Consider the following 16,224-nt stretch of genomic DNA (forward strand, 5'->3'; position numbering starts at 1 on the left):
TAGGTGGGTACTATATTGATTTAGTAAAATAGGAATAGTAGGTTTCATTCTAAGATCTATGACGTCTCCAGGCTTATTGGATAGGTTTAAGCATAGCTTTCCATTTATCTAATGGACTTTAAGTACAATAAAACAGCCATTGGTCACTCCCAAGATATTCCTGCCAGTATTACACACTATTTTAGTATTCCACAGTATTTGGGATATCCTTCTGGGCTGGTCATCATTATAGTTTACAGTATTTATACTTGCTTAGGACTCTTGATAACTTTTTGCCCCTGGCAACGTGCATACATTTCCTACCACCCTAGGCATACTTTGTTTTTAGTACTAGAAGAATAATCCTTGAATAGTTCATAGTTTTAGGCAAAGACTAAGGAGACCCTTTTATAAAGAGGATAGTATAATTGTCATCCAAGACCATATTATGTCTTCATACTTGTCATTTACTGAGAATTACTGTTTTATGTATGTATTGCTATTAATCCTTAAAATATTATATTGAGACAGACCCATTTTTCCTGCTGAATAATGTCCTTCTTGAAAATCAAATCACATAAGGAATATCACATCACTAATAAATGGTGGAAAGGAGGTACACATACAAGTGAACTGTGCTTTTGTCATGTTCTTTTTTTTTTAGTCCATTTTCTTTTCTTTTTTTTTAATTTTTTTATTCGATATAATTTATTTACATTTCGAATGATTTCCCCTTTTCTAGCCCCCCACTCCCTGAAAGTCCCATAAGCCCCCTTCTCTTCCCCTGTCCTCCCACCCACCCCTTCCCAATTCCCCGTTCTGGTTTTGTCGAATACTGCTTCACTGAGTCGTTCCAGAACTAGGGGCCACTCCTCCTTTCTTCTTGTACCTCATTTGATGTGTGGATTATGTTTTGGGTATTCCAGTTTTCTAGGTTAATATCCACTTATTAGTGAGTGCATACCATGATTCACCTTTTGAGTGTGGGTTACCTCACTTAGTATGATGTTCTCTAGCTCCATCCATTTGCCTAAGAATTTCATGAATTGTTTCTAATGGCTGAATTGTACTCCATTGTGTAGATATACCACATTTTTTGCACCCACTCTTCTGTTGAGGGATACCTGGGTTCTTTCCAGCATCTGGCAATTATAAATAGGGCTGCTATGAACATAGTAGAGCATGTATCCTTATTACATGGTGGGGAATCCTCTGGGTACATGCCCAGGAGTGGTATAGCAGGAACTTCTGGAAGTGAGGTGCCCAGTTTTCAGAGGAACCGCCAGACTGATTTCCAGAGTGGTTGTACCAATTTGCAACCTCACCAGCAGTGGAGGAGTGTTCCTCTTTCTCCACACCCTCTCCAACACCTGCTGTCTCCTGAATTTTTAATCTTAGCCATTCTGACTGGTGTAAGATGAAATCTCAGGGTTGTTTTGATTTGCATTTCCCTAATGACTAATGAAGTTGAGCATTTTTTAAGATGCTTCTCTGCCATCCGAAGTTCTTTAGGTGAGAATTCCCTGTTTAACTCTGTACCCCATTTTTTAATAGGGTTGTTTGGTTTTCTGGAGTCTAACTTCTTGAGTTCTTTATATATATTGGATATTAGCCCTCTATCTGATGTAGGATTGGTGAAGATCTTTTCCCAATTTGTTGGTTGCCGATTTGTCCTCTTGATGGTGTCCTTTGCCTTACAGAAAATTTTATGAGGTCCCATTTGTCAATTCTTGCTCTTAGAGCATACGCTATTGGTGTTCTGTTCAGAAACTTTCTCCCTGTACCAATGTCCTCAAGGGTCTTCCTCAGTGTTTTTTCTATTAGCTTCAGAGTGTCTGGCTTTATGTGGAGGTCCTTGATCCATTTGCATTTGAGCTTAGTACAAGGAGAGTAGGATGGATCAATTCGCATTCTTCTGCATGCTGACCTCCAGTTGAACCAGCACCATTTGTTGAAAAGGCTATCTTTTTTCCATTGGATGTTTTCAGCCTCTTTGTCGAAGATCAAGTGGCCATAGGTGTGTGGGTTTATTTCTGGATCTTCGATCCTGTTCCATTGATCCTCCTGCCTGTCACTGTACCAATACCATGCAGTTTTTAACACTATTGCTCTGTAGTATTGCTTGAGGTCAGGGATACTGATTCCCCCAGATTTTCTTTTGTTGCTGAGAATAGTTTTAGCTATCCTGGGTTTTTTGTTGTTCCAGATGAATTTGATAATTGCTCTTCCTAACTCTGTGAAGAATTGAGTTGGGATTTTGATGGGTATTGCATTGAATCAGTATATTGCTTTTGGCAAAATGGCCATTTTAACTATATTGATTCTACCGATCCATGAGCATGGGAGGTTTTCCCATTTTTTGAGGTCTTCTTCCATTTCCTTCTTCAGAGTCTTGAAGTTCTTGTCATATAGATCTTTCACATGTTTGGGAAGAGTCACCCCAAGATACTTTATACTGTTTGAGGCTATTGTGAAGGGGTCATTTCCCTAATTTCTTTCTCAGCCTGCTTATCCTTTGAGTATAGGAAGGCCACTGATTTGCTTGTGTTGATTTTATAACCTGCCACTTTGCTGAAGTTGTTTATCAGCTGTAGGAGCTCTCTAGTGGAGTTTTTTGGGTCACTTAGGTAGACTATCATGTCGTCTGCAAATAATGATAGTTTGACTTCTTCCTTTCCAATTTGTATCCCTTTGACCTCCTTATGTTGTCGAATTGCCCGAGCTAGTACCTCAAGTACAATATTGAAAAGATAAGGAGAAAGGGGGCAGCCTTGTCTGGTCCCTGATTTCAGTGGGATTGCTTCAAGATTCTCTCCATTTAGTTTGATGCTGGCTACCGGTATGCTGTATATTGCTTTTACTATGCTTAGGTATGGGCCTTGAATTCCTGTTCTCTCCAAGACTTTAAGCATGAAAGGATGCTGAATTTTGTCAAATGCTTTTTCAGCATCCAATGAAATGACCATGTGGTTTTGTTCTTTGAGTTTGTTTATGTAGTGGATTGCATTGATGGATTTCCATATATTGAACCAACCCTGCATTCCCAGGATAAAGCCTACTTGATCATGGTGGATGATCATTTTGATGTTTTCTTGGATTTGGTTGGCAAGAATTTTATTGAGTATTTTTGCATCGATGTTCATAAGGGAAATTGGTCTGAAGTTCTCTTTCTTTGTTGGATCTTTATGTGGCTTTGGTATCAGCGTAATTGTGGCTTCGTAGAAGGAATTGGGTAGTGTTCCTTCTGTTTCTATTTTGTGGAATAGTTTAAAGAGTATTGGTGTTAACTCTTCTTTGAAGGTCTTATAGAATTCTGCACTGAAACCATCTGGTCCTGTGCTTTTTTTGTTTGGAAGACTTTCTATGACTCCTTCTATTTCTTTAGGCTTTATGGGACTGTTTAGATGGTCTAGTTGGTCCTGATTTAATTTTGGTATTTGGTATCTGTCAAGGAAATTGTCCATTTCCTCCAGATTCTCCAGTTGTGTTGAGTACAGTCTCTTGTAGTAGGATCTGATGATTTTTTGGATTTCCTCAGTTTCCGTTGTTATATCTCCCTTTTCATTTCTAAGTTTGTTAATTTGGATACTTTCACTGCGCCCTTTCGTCAGTCTGGCTAAGGGTTTATCTATCTTGTTGATTTTCTCAACGAACCAGCTCCTGGTTTTGTTGATTTTTTGTATGGTTCTCTTTGTTTCTACTTGATTGATTTCGGCCCTGAGTTTGATGATTTCCTGCCTTCTACTCCTCCTGGGTGAAATAGCTTCTTTTTGTTCCAGGGCTTTCAGGTGTGTCATTAAGCTGGTAATGTATGCTCTCTCCATTTTCTTTTTGGAGGCACTCAGGGCTATGAGTTTTCCTCTTAGCACTGCTTTCATTGTGTCCCATAGATTTGGGTATGTTGTGTTTTAATTTTCATTGTGTTCTAAAAAGTCTTTAATTTCTTTCTTTATTTCTTCCTTGACCAAGGTATCATTGAGTAGAATATTGTTCAGTTTCCACGTGTATGTGGGTTTTCTGTTGTTTTTGTTGCTATTGAAGATCACTTTTACTCCATAGTGATCTGATAGGAGGCATGGGATTAGTTCGATCTTCTTATATTTGTTGAGGTCTGCCTTGTGTCCAATTATATGGTCGATTTTGGAGAAGGTACCATGAGGTGCTGAGAAAAAGGTATATTCTTTTGCTTTAGGGTCAAATGTTCTATAAATATCAGTCAGATCCAATTGGTCCAAAGCTTCAATTAGTTTTACTGTGTCCCTGTTTAGTTTCTGTTTTCCCGATCAGTCCATTGAGGTAAGTGGAGTGTTGAAGTCCCCCACAATTATTGTGTTAGGTGCAATGTGTGCTTTGAGCTTTAGTAAAGTTTCTTTTACGAATGAGGGTGCCCTTGCATTTGGTGCATAGATGTTCAGAATTGAAAGTTCTTCTTGGTGGATTTTTCCTTTGACCAGCAAGAAATGTCCTTCTGTGTCTCTTTTGATGACTTTAGGTTGAAAGTCAATTTTATCTGATATTAGAATGGCTACTCCTGCTCGTTTCCTGTGACCATTGGCTTGTAAGATTGTCTTCCAGCCTTTTACTCTAAGGTAGTTTTTATCTTTGACACTGAGGTGTGTCTCCTGTATACAGCAAATTGTAGGGTCCTGTTTCCTTATCCAGTCTGTTAGTCTATGTCTTTTTATTGGGGAATTGAGACCATTGATGTTAAGAGATATTAGGGAATAGTGATTATTACTTCCTGTCATTTTTGATGTTCTTTTTATATTTGAGTGGTTATCTTCTTTTGGGTTTGATGAAGGAAGGTAACTATCTTGCTTTTTCCAGGGTGTAGTTTCCTTCCTTGTATTGGAGTTTTTCTCCTATTATTCTTTGCAGAGGTGGGTTTGTGGAAAGATATTGTGTAAATTTGGTTTTGTCATGGAATATCTTAGTTTCTCCATCTATGGTCAATGAGAGTTTTGCTGGGTATAGTAGTCTTGGCTGACATTTGTGTTCTCTTAGAGTCTGCATGAGATCTGCCCAGGATCTTCTAGCTTTCATGGTCCCTGGTGAGAAGTCTGGTGTGATTCTGATAGGTCTTCCTTTATATGTTACTTGGCCTTTCTCTCTTACTGCCTTTAATATTCTTTCTTTGTTTAGTGCATTTGGGGTTTTGATTATTATGTGACGGGAGGTATTTCTGCTCAGGTCCAGTGTGTTTGGAGTTCTGTAGGCTTCTTGTATATTCATAGGCATCTCTCTCTTTAAGTTAGGAAAGTTTTCTTCCATAATTTTGTTGAAGATATTTGCTGGCCCTTTCTGTTGTAAATCTTCACTCTCATCTATACCTATAATCCTTAGGTTTGGTCTTATTGTATCCTGGATTTCCTGGATGTTCTGGGATACAAGCTTTTTGCATTTTGCATTTTCTTTAACAGTTGAGTCAATGGTTTCTATGGTATCTTCGGCATCTGAGATTCTTTCTTCCATCTGTTGTATTCTGTTGTTTATATTTGCATCTATGGCCCCTGATTTCTTCTCAAGGTTTTCTATCTCCAAAGTTGTCTCCCTTTGTGATTTCTTAGTTGTTTCTACTTCTGTTTTTAGGTCCAGGATGGTTTTGCTCAGTTCCATCATTTGTTTGTCTGTGTTTTCCTGTAATTCTTTAAGAGATTTTTGTGTTTCCTCTTTCATGACTTCTGCCTGTTGACTCAAGTTCTCCTGCATTTCTTTAGGTTTTTTTTTGCCTTTCTTCTTTATTGGCTTCTATTTCTTGGGCCTTATTCTCCTGCATTTCTTTAAGTGTTTTTTGTGTTTCCATTATACGGGTTTCTAGCTCATTCATGTTCCCCTGTATTTCTTTAAGAGATTCATTCATGTCCTTTTTGTGTTCTTCTAGCAGCATCATAAACAGTGATTTTAAATCCAAATCTTGTTTCTCTGGTGTGTTGGCATAACCAGGACCTGCTGATGTTGGAGAGTTTGGTTCAGATGCTGCCATATTGCCTAGATTTCTGTTAGTAGCGTTCCTGCGTTTGCCCTTTGCCATCTTGTTCTCTGGAGCTAATTGGTCTTGTCTCCAGCTGGTGTTTCAGCCTCCTGAGAGGCTCTAGGGCAATTTCTGCAACACTGGAGGTCAGGGTTTCCCCTGTTGCAGATTGCTGATGTGCTTTCCTCCTCTTGGGTGCCCTTGCAGCCCTAGTGTTCTTTGCCCCAGATTGTGTCTGTGAGCCAGAAGGTGCCTGTTTGCTCCTTCAGGGAGTGCTGAGGCTGTGGACCTTTTCTGCCTGCTGATCTCTCTGCTGGGCAGCAGAACTCCCAACCGGGTTGGTGCACACAAGGCTAGCCTAGCTGCTCAGGCCCTGAGTCTAGGCAAAAGCTTGGCAGGCCAATGTCGGAGCAAAGTTCCCCTCAGCTGTGAGTGTTAATTGGGTCTGTCAGGTGGCTAGGATGGTGGCTTGCGCACGCTCCCTGAGAGTGCTGGGAGAGTCTGCTGGGCTAACAACCTCCTGGCCGGGTCAGCACACAGATGGCCCACTGAGCAGCCCAGGGCCTGGGGGGCAGTCCAAGGCCTGACCGTCTGAGACCCCTGCTATGTCCGCCTCGGGCTATGCCTGTTAGCCGGTTTGGTTTTGCCTGCTAGGTCTCTCTGGCTTCCCTTAGGCAAAATGGAGGTGGTGCGCGCGCTGGCCCAGGAAAAAACCTCCTGGCCGGGTTTGCACCCCGGTGCCCCCCCCCACCCCTCGATCAGCCCAGGGCCTGGGTGCAGGCCAACGCCCGTCGGGCTTAGATCCCCTCGATGTTGGTCTCAGGTTATATTTGCGTACCTCAGTCTGATTTCTCTGGCGACCGAGAACCAATATGGAGGCCTCGTAACTGACTGGCGGGAGGCAGAGTTCTGACGTGGCTTCTGCGTGGTGAAAGGCACCGTAAATCCGCCACTGCTTGCAGCCTGGCTGGCCAGCGATGGCCAGTGGTCGTGGGCGCAGGTTCTGCCTGGACCCTGTCCGTTTGGTTCTACTGCTGATGGCCCTTCCTCTGGACCAGCCGCTGCTGCTGCTGCTGCTGCTGCCACCGCTGCCGCCGAGAAATTTTTGTCATGTTCTAATGTAGCCTGTAAGTGTCACATTGTTTTACATGTGTCCTTATACAGAATAAATGTTCACTGGAGCTCCATCTACAACACTGCTCTGTAACTCTGAGTTTTAGCAGGAGCACTGGCTGTGTCTTTAGACATATACACATATATAGGCATAGTCAACATTATATGCTGAGCATATTACTGCATTTCTCATTTCAGCCGTTCTCTTTTGCCCTGATTACACCCCAACTAAGGACGTAGTCTAATACACTGTCCTTTAAAATATGCAAATAAGTTAACATTCTTTTGTGTTTATTTTTCATTCTGAGAAAAGATGTTAAGAGATACTACTCTTGAATGGTACATTTGTATGCTAATTTATGTTGAATAATCATGTGCAGTATCTATAAAATAATAAAGGACTAGTTTTTAACGGGTTTTCCAAAGTGTTAGTCTTGTAGGGTGATGGTTTTAATGTGTATCAGATTTGTTCTACTTTATTTTTTATAAGTAGCTTTAAAAAATCCTAACTCCCCATGATTTTTGGGAGATAGCCTATGACTTTCTGTGCTAGTAGAGCACAGATACAAGGATGTCTTTAGAACAGTTTGTTAAAGGGAATTAAACAATTTGTATACATATTAAAGAAATCTGTGATAAAACTACATCATTGGGAGGATGTTCTTTGAAAGGTCTCAAATCCTAGGTTTACCTATAATTAAAATTTGTTTGAATCAAGTCCTAAGTCTTTTTCTCTGAGTCCTGAACACTGAGCTAAACTGAAACTCACATTCCCTCTCGTCACTGACACTCAGGTCATTCTAGTTTCCCTGATGCTAATGACTTAGTACACACTGCTGAACTAGCAGGTATCAGTTACCCTAAATTGCATATCTACTTCCTTCATTTGCATCTTCCTAGTCCCAGGCAGTAACCATTTTTATCAATACAGGGGGACCTTTGCTATTTCTCAGAATCTCCCCATGTGGTGTTTTGGGGGTGGGGTGGAGAGGGCAAGGAAAGCACTTTTCCTGCAGTCATTGTTCTCCTGGTTCCCAGCATCTGGAATGAAATCAGCGTCACTGCTGAATCACATTAAACTGTTTTCATGTGTCAGATCTGGGAAAAGACATTTGAGCATGACAATTAGTACCAGTAACTGTTTTTGAAGAAACAGAAACCATTCTATTGAAATTCTTTATACGAAAACATAGTCCACATTTTTACCAACTCATTCCAGGCTCTCGAGTTAGAGTGTTTATGGTTTGGAGAGAAGTAAAATATAATCAGGGAAATGTCAGTGTTTCCATTACATCCCTCCCTTTTCACTCTAAAGTAGCATGAGTTTATTAGTATGTCCATAAAAATTAATATTCCACTGAAGCCAAGCTGAGAACCATAAAGTAAATGTTTACATTTCACTCAGCTATTAATTCAGTTGTTTCTAGTATGCGGGAGACCAGCTAGGCACGAGCATTTGTAACACATAGACCTTTGCAGCTCATTTATTTGGGTTTTCTTTCAAGGACTAAAGTTAACTAAGAAATAGCACCTGAAATGGACAGGAAATCAGAAAAGCCAGAGAGAGAGAGGAGTTTATTAATTATCCAAAAGCTTCTAGCATGAGGTCATCCTAAGAAGTATAAACTTAAATTAAGGGAGGCTAGTTCTGTTTGCACTAAAGCAAGCATCCCATCCCTGGTTTATCTCAGCTTCACTTCAGATGTAAATAGGTAACCTGAGGGCAAACACAATGGTGTCGGCTTCAGAGGAAGTGCTGAGGACAGAGGAACAAGTATTGACTGAATGCCAATTTATTTTGGCTAATGTAATCATGAGGAAGCCAAGTCATCACTCAGGTTTCAGACTTTAGATCAAAGCTGGAAAAGCTATATAGCCAAGAAAGAGTTTCAGTGGAGGGAGATGAAATTCATCCTGCCTACAAGATGCACAGGGATTAAAAAAAAGGGACCAGAGATTGAGGGAACGGCCAACCAGTGACTGCCCAACTTGAGCCCCATTCCATGTGAGAAAGCCAACCCCTGACACTATTAATGATATTTTGCTATGCTTGAAAAAAGGAGTCTAGCGTTACTGTCCTCTGAGAGGCTTCATCCATCAGGAGATAGAAACAGATGCAGAGACCCACGGTGAAACATCAGGTAGAGTTAGGGAAGGCTTGTGGAAGAATGGGGGATAGAATTGAGGGTCAAGGACACCACAAAACGACCTAGAGAGCCACTTAATCTGGATTGATGGGAGCTCACAGAGACTGAACTGCCAACTAAAGGGCATGCAGGGGCTGAACCTAAGTCTCCTACATACTTGTAGCAGATATGCAGCTTGATCTTCAGGTGGGTCCCCTAACAATCTGTTATTTCTGTTGTCTGCCCCTTGATCCCCTTTCCCTAACTGGACTATGTGACTGGGCCTCAGTGGGAAATGTTGCACTTAGTTCAACTGCAACTTGTTGTTCTTGGGTGAGGTAGTAACCAAGTGGGGAGGGGATTCTCTTTTCCTAAGAAGGGAGGATAGTGGAGGGAGGAATTTGTTCAGTGGAACCAATGAAGACAGATGAGAGAAAATGGGTGAATTCAGAGTTGGAGACAGAAAAAAAACAAGGGGGCTAGGCTGTCTTCCTTTGTTGATCCCTATGCTTCTTCTCCTTATAATAAATCCATGTCTGAAGATCTAATTCCCAAATTCATTCTGGAAATTCCTCTTATCATAGAAAGAATATTGGAAGTAGCAGAATTATCTGACTCAGTATCTGCCTCCACTTCTCACTGTGATGTTGAGGAAGAGACTTCATTTTCTGAATATTTATTTCTTAGACCACAAAGCAAATATCTACCAAAATGTTCTAAGTAAGTTCTTAATAGTTCTAAGTATCAATTCTTTTATGAAGTCAGGGTCAAGTTGACATCAGCTGACACATGAAACTATGTGGTTACTAACATCAATTGTGACTGACATTTATTATGTGAAGACGTAGTAAGATTTAGTATTAATGTCTTATATAACCTGGACAACACATGTCTAACTCATTGCTGATGTTGAACTTGTAGATAATAAATAAGGAGGATAAAATTCCAACATTAGGGCCAGAGAGATGGTGCATTAGTAAAGAGCATTCTTTTCTAGAAGATAAACATTCAATTTTCAACATCCACATGGCAGCTTACCACCATCATCTGTAACTCTAGTTATTCTAGGGCATAAAGCCTGCAATTGACCTCTGTGGGTAATTCATACATATTGTGCACAAATAAAACATCAACACCCATACAATCAAAAATACATTTAGTTAAAAATTCTAAAATTTCCCCAATATATTAATTATCTCACAATTAGCCATGAATCTAACAATTAACATCTCAAATGTCTTAAGTTTTTCTTGATGTTTAATGCTGATATAAAGTTAATACGAAAATGTAAAGAATATCAAAAATAAAAATAAAATTTGAAAAATAGAAATTAAAAGTGAATAAACATTTTGAGAATGTATATACTAGTTCATTCAATACCTGTTATAAAGCTACAGTAATTGAGATAATCTGGTATTAACATTCAGAAGGATACATAAATCACTGGAACATGGGAGACAAGCAATAGATACATTCTTGTTTGATCACTTTCTTTTCGACAGACAACAGAGTCTTCATAAGGGAGAAGGAAGCATATATGTTCTTTCAAAAAGCATATAAGCTTTACTGTTATGAAAGCAAAAATATAGAATATAGACTTTTTCAAAACCAACATTTTTTAAGTCATCAAAATAAATTATAATAGTTAAATACATGATATCTTCTGAAGCTAAAAGTAATTTGCATCATACCAGTTTTTGAAATCTATTTGGAACATTAGACATGATAAAAGTAGAAAAATAATCTCTAATGAAGTCCTCTATGAAAGGAAATTGTGACAGGTTGCTGATTGAACAGAAACCCGTCCATCTCCAAGGGAGAATATGTGATGTAACTGTGGCTTCATAGAATGAATTGGGTAGTGTTACTTCTGTTTCTATTTTGTGGAATAGTTTGAAGAATATTGGTATTAGGTCTTCATTGAAGGTATGAGAATTCTATACTAAACCTATCTGGTCCTGGGATTTTTTTTGGTTGGGAGACTTTTAATGACTGCTTTTATTTCTTTAGGGGATATGGGACTGTTTAGGTGGTTTATCTGATCCGATTTAACTTAGGTATTTGGTATCTGCATAGGAAATTGTCCATTTCATACAGATTTTCCAGTTTTGTTGGATATAGGCTTTTGTAGTATGATCTGATTATTTTTTTTTAATTTCCTCAGTTTCTGTTGTTATAACTCCCTTTTCATTTCTAATTTTGCTAATTTGGATACTGTCTTTGTGTCCTTTGGTTAGTTTGGCTAAGGGTTTAACTATCTTGTTGATTATCTCAAAGAACTAGGTCCTGGTTTGGTTGATTCTTTCTATTATTCTTTTTGTTTCTACTTGGTTGATTTCAGCCCTGAGTTTGATTATTTCCTTCCATCTTCTCATCTTGAGTATATTTGCTTCTTTTTGTTCTAGAGCTTTCAGGTGTGCTGCTGCTAGTGTATGTTCTCTCCAGTTTCTTTTTGGAGGCACTCAGAGCTGAGTTTTGCTCTTAACACTGCTTTCATTGTGTTTCATAAGTTTGGGTATGTTGTACCTTCATTTCATTAAATTCTAAAGTCTTTAATTTCTTTATTACTTCCATGACCAAGTTATCATTGAGTAAAGCATTGTTCAGCTTCTATGTATATGTAGGCTTTCTGTTGTTTTTGTTGCTATTGAAAAGAAGCCTTAGTTGGTGGTGATGTGATAGGATATATGCGATTATTTCACTCTTCTTGTATCTATTGAGACTTGTTTTGTGACCAATTATATGGTCAGTTTTGGAGACGGTACCATGAGGTACAGAGAAGAAGGTATATTCTTTTGTTTTAGGATGAAATGTTCTATAGATATTTGTTAAATCCATTTGGTCCATAACTTCAAAATCAACATTTTAATTCTATAAACACCAGTGTTAAAATAAAAAGTGTCAGGTTCAGGTAAGAAATATTTACAATACAAATATTCAACAAAGGACTTGTACTAAAATTCAGACAATAATGTTTGAACTAAATAATATAATAAAAGCCTTATATAGTTACATAAATAAGCTTCTAGAGTCCTCCAAGTTAATCTGCAGCATTGAAACCAGGTCAGTTTTTGCTTCATATTGAAGCTCATGTCCTCATTGGTTTCCTTGGTCTTTCAGGTTCCATGACTATGAAAAGGCACATTGGACACTTTGCATTATAGTCTTCTGTATTATAGTGGATGGAACCTGGCAGGGTTGGGGTTGGAAATCTTTTCAAATGTGTATTTAGGAAACTCCCTGTTTCCTAATGGACTCCAGACTGATTCATCTGACCTTTCTTTTAGAGGAGCTTTTCCTCAACTCAGAAGGGCATATAATTGTATAAGCATATATGATTATTAGAAAGACAATCTCAAAGAAAACAACTACTAAAATTCATTAATGTCCAAGATAAATATACTATTCTTTTTCAAAGTTTACAGAAAAATTAACATATGAGACAGAGAGGTTTTCATAGGCACTGGGTTACTGACCCTAGTGTTTGCTTCATTGGAGTCCACACATTTTAATTTTTACACCAATTTTACTCTTCCTCTAGGTATTTGTAAACTTTTTATTCTTATTATTTAGGTACCTTCATAAAAAGTTTCAGTCTAGATGAGGTAATTATTGACTGTATTGTTGATAACATTGTTCTTAGTTCCAGTAGAATTCTGGTTTGGTTAAGGTTGATGAATTTATATGTAGATTTCATTACATTTGAAGACTTGAGCATCAGTACATGTCAGCAGAGAGAGAGAGAGAGAGAGAGAGAGAGAGAGAGAGAGAGAGAGACAGAGAGAGACAGAGAGACAGAGAGACAGAGAGACAGAGAGACAGAGACAGAGAGAGAGAGAGAGAGAGAGAGTACAAGGGAAGCTTCAAATGAACTCTATATTCTTTCTGATATATTTTAGCAACGGGATAAATTAGCATTTTGACTTATTCAAGCCCACAGTGGAAACAATATCAGTTGGAGATTGGCAACTCAAGTTCTAATACAATGTTTTCCATTAGCTTTCTGTGTAAGCTTGGATGGGGATATAGGACTTTAGGTAGCACAAAATAAAAATCTATTATAAAGGAGTCAAGCCAAACACATGGAATAAGCTTTGCCAGTTTTAAATTACATATCTGGCATTGACTTTTTGGTTAGGATCGTTCTTTAATTAGTATTCTTCCATGTAAGAATATCACTTTACACGTCCCATTTTAAAAACAAAAGTAATAAACAAACAAATAAGAGCAACTTGAATGTCAGAGAGAAATAAAGTGTCTGCTCTTAACGTTATGTAAACTATGGAATGATTACTTTTATCCAATATATTAGCCTGCTGCTAAAAATATCTCCCAAAATTTTTAAATAATTTTTATGATAAATTTTCTTTTTTTCTTTTTTTTTAATTTTTTATTCGATATAATTTATTTACATTTCAAATGATTTCCCCTTTTCTAGCCCCCCACTCCCCGAAAGTCCCTCAAGCCCCCTTTTTTTCCGGATTCCCCCCTCCCCATATGTCCCATAAACCTTGGGTGCCCCTCTGGCCTCCTGCAGGGCCTGGAGATGAGGTATTGTAGCCCAGGCTGTTCTGGATCCCGAAGCGGAGATCTGAAGGCTCCCCGATATATTTTCTTTATTTACATTTCAAATGTTATTCCCTTTCCAGGTTCCCCCCAAAACCTCTTATCCCATCCCTTTTCCCCCTGCTTCTGTGAGGGTGCTGCCCCACCCACCTACCCACTCCTGCCACCCTGCCCTCACATTCCCCTACTGGGGCATTGAGCCTTCACAAGACCAATGCCCTCTTCTCCCATTGATGTCCATCAAGGCTATCCTCTGCTAGGCATGTGGTTGGAACTATAGCTCTCTCCATGTGTACTCCTTGGTTGGTAGTTTAGTCCCTGGGAGCCCTTGGGTGTCTGGTTTGTTGATATTGTTGTTCTTTCTATGATTGCATACTCCTTTAGCTCCTTCAGTCCTTTCTCTAAATCCTCCATTGGGGACCTCATGCTCAGTCCAGTGGTTGGCTGCAAATATATGCCTCTGTATTTGTCAGGCTCTGGCATAGCCTCTCAGGAGACAGCTATATCAGGTTCCTGTCAGTAAACACTTCTTGGCATCCACAACAGTGTCTGGGTTTGGCAATTGTATATGGGATTTATCTCCAGGTGGGGCAGTCTCTGGATGGCCTTTCCTTCAGTTTCTGCTTCACATTTTTCTCCGTATTTTGTTCCCCATTTTAAGAAAGACTGAAATTATTTTTAATCCTTAATTTTGAAAACATTGCTTCATCCCAAATTTGAGTTAAATTTTATCATTTCTTTTGTCACCAAAGTTAAATGCTAGACTGCTTAGGGGATCAAATAATTAATTAATCTTTGTATTTAGTTTCCAGAGAGAGAGAGAGAGAGAGAGAGAGAGAGAGAGACAGACAGACAGACAGACAGACAGACAGACAGACAGAGTAAATTGCATATTACTTTCTTCTAAGATTTGTGATGACACTTGAATATCTATGGAACAATACTAGGTTTTTCTGCCTTGTTTATACTTTTTAAATTTTATATCATGGATAATATATGTTAAAATTTGTAATAGATTGAATGAGAAATGTCCCCCAATAGTCTCAGTTATTAGAGTAACTGGTTTCTAAATGATAGCTGTTTGGGAGGCTTAGGAAGTGTGGCCTCATTGGAGGAAGTTTGTCACTGGAGGAAACTTTGAGTATTTAAGACTCACATCACTTCAGCTTCTCTCCCTCTGCTTTCTTGTTTTTCTTTTCTTTTTTTTTATTCGATGTGCAGTTGAAGATAAGCTCTCGGTTTTCTGTTTCATCAGCCATGCTTCCATTGTGCCATCATAGACATAACCCCTAGGAAACAGAACACTCAAACTCTTCTGTACGTTGTTCTACTTAGTGTATTTTACCAAAGCATCAGAAAAGGAAACCAATACAAAATTGTACTGTAAATCTTTAAATACACATGTTGAATTCCTAATGCTCAGTTCTTCAGAAGGTGACCATCTGTGGAAACAGGATTGCAGTTGTTTTACTGTTAAACTGGATGGTACTAGCATGAGGCAGCTTCATTCCCCAATCAAGTTGGTTGTCTCATAAAAGGGAAATTCTGACACAAAGGTACCCATACAGAGGATGCAATGAGAAGACTGACTAAAATTATAATATTATAAACTAAGAAACTACCAAAGGTTGAGTGGGACCCTGAAGAGACTCGGGTTCCTTGAGAAACACTGTGGCTTTTCAATACACTGATCGCAGACGTCTAAACTCTAGACCACCTGTGATACAATAAATTTAGGTTATTTTAGATGCTTAATTTGTGGTGTCTTTCACTGCTAGCTCAAGTGATGTGACACTCCAATTGGCTGTAGAAAACTTTGCCCTGCTCTGCTTTTTCTCTAGAGTAATGTCAGAATTAGGTAAGCTTACAAAAACATACTTTGTGTTCCTCTCAAATGGTGAGTACTAGCTAAATGTGACTAGAAGATACTTAAAATGTGGCTACTTCTCTCAAAGAACCAACTTTTAAATTTTATTTTATTGTATTAATATATGTTGATACCTGCAAGACACTTTGACTTACTTGCCTCAGTATAGTGTGTCTACTTCTAATTTCTAATTCTACACAATATACATTTAGTCTTCAAACATCTGCTGTATGTACTTTGATAGATTAAATCTTGAATCTCATAACAGAGTTCAATAAATTTTGTGCACTAGAATTCATACAATGACTGAAAATTTAAATGGAGTGAGATCATCAGGAAACAAAGGATGCTGTATTTTAATCCATTCCTCATTTCTTCTCACTAATCACTGTCTCTGTTGAGCCTGTTCTCAAACGTTCGAATCATGGAAGTGGTTTAATATGATACATGGCTATGAATTAAAAACTAGGCCAAGAAACTAGCCACAGAGATTGCCTATTACGTCAATGACCTTAACATGGAATTTAACAAGTACCCAGAATACACATGAATCAACTAGGCTGCAGGAAACATTTCACTCTTTCAATCACATTTGTTTAATT

Source organism: Apodemus sylvaticus, chromosome 5, assembly GCF_947179515.1.
Source record: "Apodemus sylvaticus chromosome 5, mApoSyl1.1, whole genome shotgun sequence".
In the NCBI taxonomy this organism is placed as follows: Eukaryota; Metazoa; Chordata; class Mammalia; order Rodentia; family Muridae; genus Apodemus; species Apodemus sylvaticus.